This window comes from Adiantum capillus-veneris, chromosome 25 (assembly GCF_014529385.1).
Source record: "Adiantum capillus-veneris isolate H3 chromosome 25, ASM1452938v2, whole genome shotgun sequence".
Classification (NCBI taxonomy): Eukaryota; Viridiplantae; Streptophyta; class Polypodiopsida; order Polypodiales; family Pteridaceae; genus Adiantum; species Adiantum capillus-veneris.
In genome coordinates this window covers 25,274,784-25,279,881 of record NC_140955.1, presented here as the reverse complement: position 1 = coordinate 25,279,881, position 5,098 = coordinate 25,274,784, and the positions used below count along the sequence as shown (strand labels likewise).

General features: G+C 44.8%; 1 pseudogene across 1 annotated transcript; it reads left to right on the top strand.

The window, feature by feature from the left end:
- The first annotated feature begins 1,477 nt into the window (after positions 1–1,477).
- LOC147424589 (jasmonoyl--L-amino acid synthetase JAR6-like) lies at positions 1,478–4,210 on the top strand (annotated as a pseudogene). Its single transcript, XR_015186398.1, has 4 exons — positions 1,478–1,961; positions 2,067–2,171; positions 2,266–3,014; positions 3,179–4,210. The product of XR_015186398.1 is annotated as a jasmonoyl--L-amino acid synthetase JAR6-like (transcript).
- The last annotated feature ends 888 nt before the right edge of the window (positions 4,211–5,098 follow it).

The window sequence follows — 5,098 nt, the reverse complement described above, 5'->3', positions numbered from 1 at the left end:
CTGCTTGCTGCAGAGTACTCAAAATAACCTCTTCTTGAGTTGTTCCTCAGAGATTATAGCTTCTTGATTATAGCCCTCAATGCTTAGTGTTCAAAGGGTCACAAAAGAACAGTGCTCAAAATAACTCAGCTCTCACTAATGACAGGCTACAACTCACGAGTCACAAAGCAAAAGTTAAAACTTAAAACCTCTAAAGATGCGGGATGAGAAAAAGGGACAAGAGCCTTCTACTTATATCCTAACAAAAAAATAAACGTTTACATGGATTACAACGTTTATTTTAAACGTTAACTAATGACTATTTACTAAGGTTGTTGCAAAAAGTTATTGCAAATTTCCCACATGGCATAGTTGTGAGTCGTGACTTCTGACGAGTCCTTGGTTGTTCTCACTAGGCCTCACTTCAACTTTTCAAGACTCAACTTTCAAGTACACAATGCACTTTGGAAAATTGGATGGACATTGGATATATATTATAGTTTTTATATATATATATATATATTATATATATATATATATATATATATATATATATATATTATGTTTATAAAAACCTAAAACTTTTTAATTTACCCTAAATTAACTCTACCCTCATATTTTCAAAAGTAGCCTACCTCCTCTCATTTTATGTACTCTTAAAAAACCCTTAGAGGTTCCTTTTCTTTTAGGTTTCCAAAACTTAAGAAAATGATTTGAACACGTAAATCTCAAAATTTGTAGATGGGATTACACTAAACCTAGGTTTTTTTCGAGCACTGAACTGTTACTGTTACTTTTCAAGCCTTCAGGTACTCCGTAGTCGTCTTCTTTTGTTTGGTCGTCTCTACATTGGCTGACAGAGCTTGCAGAGGAAGAGCGAGGAATGTGTCGAAGCGATGGTGTAAGAGCTGGCAGCAGTTCTCTCTCTCTCTCTCTCTCTCTCTCTCTCTCAGGCCCGTGTCACACTGGGGCAAGCAAATGAGGTCCAAGTTGAGATGGCGCGCCGTTATTCGTTGGTGAAAAAAAGTGAAGCTGGCTGCGAGGTATTGTTAGAGGGGCAGCCTCGCTTGCCCGGCCATCTTCTCAAAGGGGTGGCCAACTGAAAAAGTCAGAGCGGGAGCACGCGAGAGAGGCCTTGAGCCCTGTCCTGCAGCGTGTAACGCGTTCGTCAAACCATTTGGCCAATGCCTGTTCGCTGAATTCTATTGCCAACATTTCAGTATTAACCCAGTGTGACATGAAAAGGTTACCACTGTCTGCAAAATCCGTATGGGCGCCCGTCCCAGTGTGACACGAGCCTAAAATGTCGTCGCAGACTTGCAGCAGTCACGCAGTGGGCTTGACTCGGACCAGGGCTACGTATTTTGCGGCTTGAGTCTTGCGCCCCACTCTCAAGCCCACCACTATTTATACCCCGCCTGATCCCCCGCCTTACCAAATAGCCAAATAGATTCCTCGTTCGCACGCACACGCACAACACATACACACTCTCTCTCTCTCTCTCTCTCTCTCTCTCCACACACACATACATTCGCACCCCTCTGAAGTCATGAGGTCCCCCCTACACACATTTTGGGGTCTCCTCTAGGCGCTCTCTCTCTCTCTCTCTCTCTCACTCACACACACACACACACGTACATGCCGGACTTCTCATTCCCACTATCATGCCTGCTGCTGCAGACAACAGCCCCATCTCCACCTCCGCCCGCACTGCCATTGACTCCACCATCGCTGACTTCGTAGAAGAAACAAAGAACGCTGCGGCAGTGCAAACCAACGTGCTCACAAATATTACACCGCAATGCGCACACAGAGTATTTGCATGAGAGGTGCGGCCTCGAGGGACACACAGATGTCCAAGCCTTCAAACAAAAAGTACCTATTGTTACCCATTCTGATCTGAAGCCATACTTCGATAGAATCGGTGAGGGCGATCGCTCTGCGATTCTGACAGCAGACCCCATTGAAACCCTGTCTTTGAGGTGATTATTCAGCTTTTCATTGTGCATTTGTTTGTATGAAGCAAGAACTTCCTTGGTTTTGTGTACATTAATTGAGTCTTAATTCAATGCACTCCCTCCTTTCAGCTCTGGGACCACTTCTGATGGTCAGCAAAAGTACCTTGTGCTCTACAAAGAGATTCTAGAAGCCTCGGGCCGCCTAGGCAAGATAGCCGCAGCATACAGAAGCAGGTAAGTTTATGCTCATTATGGGGTCTTGCATTGCTGACTAATGATTTGCAAGTTTTTAGCATGAGCTTACTATAGGCTTTATGTGTCATTACAGAGCCTTTCCAACAAGGGCTGGAGGTATGTTCCCGGAGCTTGTTCTCTGGAAAATTGTCCACAACCCAAGGTGGGCTTGCCTCTGGAACTCTCACGACGCATCTCTTTCGAAGCAAAGAGTTCAAGCAGAAGCAGAAGTTGGCCCTTGCAGCCCAGATGAGGTGGTTCGGCATTCAGACAACGGGCAAGCCATGTATTGCCACTTGCTGTGTGCTCTCCTCTGTTGGGAAGAGCTTGAATTTATGACAGCCACTTTTGCATACACATTTGTTGAGGCCTTTCGCACATTCAAGCTCGAATGGGCCAACCTTTGCGAGGATATTCGCCACGGTAAGCTCAATAGCTGGATCACTGACCCAGCCTTGAGGGCAGCTATGTCCAAGTTCCTACGGAGGCCGGACCCCAAGCGCGCAGACATAATTGCTGCCAAGTGTTGTGCTCTTGAAGGCTGGGCTGGTGTAATCCCTGCAATTTGGCCTAATTGCAAGTACATCTACTCTATCATGACGGGGTCCATGGAGCCCTACCTCAACTGCTTGCAACACTATGCCGGAACGCTACGTACCTCTTGTTAGTGCTGATTATGGAGCCACAGAGTCATGGGTTGGGGTGAATGCTAATCCCAAAGCCGAACCACGAGACGTAACCTTCACTGTGGTGCAATGGAGGCAGGGGAGGAGGGCAATCCTGTGGGGCTCACAGAGGTCGAGGTTGGCCGTGAATATGAGGTTCTATTGACAACCTATGGAGGTAAGAACTTCATTCCCTCAAGATAACATTGCAAATAATCTAGGAAGCCCAATGCTCATGTCTTCTTTATCTGCTAACTTGGTTTAGTATGCTTTTTATACCATGATGTGTAATGATCTTCCATTGGATAAGAACTCATCCAGAGATAATTGTTGCTTTTGCAGGCTTGTATCGCTACAAGCTAGGCGATGTAGTCAGAGTGACCAGCTTCTTCAATGCATCCCCACAACTGGCTTACGTTTGTCAGCGAAACGTGTTGCTGACTGTGCACATAGACAAAAACACAGAAAAGGACTTGCAGATTGCGGTGAATGAGGCATTGGAAGAGCTTAAGAGACTTGATGCAAATGCAGAGCTAGTCGATTTCACTAGCTTTGCCGATTTGTCGAGCTCGCCTGGACACTATGTACTGTTCTGGGAGCTCAGTAGAAGAAGCAATTGCAAACTGGCCAACCAAGAAACGGCCATGCCGCCAACAAACGATGATGATTCCGATGCTGCAATAAATAGCAAAGAACAAGCTTTGTGTCAGGAAAGTGCATTAAGGGAATGTGCCACTGCCATGGATCTTGCTTTTGTGGATCCTGGATATGTGGGTTCCAGGAAGATAAAGACCATCGGAGCACTGGAATTGTTTGTTGTTGAGCCGGGTACATTTCGATTCCTATTAGACAGATACCTGAAGCGTGGCATTGGTGCAATTGCACAATATAAGACGCCCCGCTGCATTCCATCTCAAGAGGTGCTTGACATATTGACAAGCAGAGTAGTGCTCTCCGTCTGCAGTGGGGCTTACCTTTGAAATCAAGCATGGAAATGGAGAAATCAAGGGTGTTTTTTCTCTCATTTCACAATGAGTGCAAATGCTTGCATGTTCAAGATGCTGCCAAAGTGTGCCATCTCTTTGTGTCTTTGCAATGAGCAAAACAAGCGACAGGCGACCGAGCACCGATACCATGATGTGTCATCTCTTTGTGGCCTTGCAATGAGCAAAACAAGGTGCTCATTGTTTTGATGAAGTTGGCTTGTTTATACTCTTTTCTTTCCCACACTTTGGATGCTGCGAATTTTGAAGCATATCAGCTGGAAATTTAGGGTCTGTCTCACCCACGCACCAACATTTGAAACCCACCAACATTTGAAATTCAAAAGGAATTTTCCTTTGAAATAATTTACTCACAAAATCTTCAAATTTGGGCAAATTTCTTTTAGCTTTTTACTGAGGAAGAAAAAATTATGTTGTTTCAAAAGGGTGATGGCTATTTGTTATTCAACCAGAATGTTTGTTATTTTGATTGGTTTGTTAAGGCAGCACGTTAAGGTTTAGGGTTTAGGTCCTTTTTTGGTTTTCTCATTCCAACAAGGTGAAAAGTCACAGTGGCCTACATAAGAGGATGAGAAAGGGTGTGTGCAAACCCTCCCCTCTTCCTAGAAATAGGAGTACAAATGTCAACTATCTCATAATTATAATTGCTCAGGTATACAAAAGACAATGCTTAAGTTAAGGCCTCTCTTACAATAAATAGGAAAAAACAAAAAGTTTGTCCTCATTAACTTGCCATGCGGCACTAATCGATGAGCTTTATCCAACGGTTCACAATTGCTCCCAAGGGTTCAACGCTTTACTAAGGGTGTGTTCAGACTAGGCGGCGGAAGAAATAAGCAAAGGGGCGTTCTTCCTCCATGGCAAAATTTAATTCGTTGGAGTTGAGGCACTCTTCCGCCGGGCCCTCCATTTTTCTTCCGAACCCCCCCCCCCCCCCCCCCCCCCCCCCTCTCTCGGAAGAGTTGATGGCCTCTCTCAGCCCCCTTCACTTTTTCACTTTTCCTCCTCCACGCTGTTCACACTAGGCGGTGGCACATTTAGGAAACCTTGTTTCTTCTGCCGGTTCAGTCTGAACCCAGCCTAAGGCCATATGTAGACCAAGAAAAAACCGCTTTTTAGAGAGAAAAATATTAAGGAACACAAATAAGTGAGCTCCTTAGAATCCTGAGCTTCTTCATTTTGCTATCATGAGATGTTGGACACAGCAACACTAATAGATTATCGTAACTCTCTAAAGGATGTCAACATGAGGCAATTG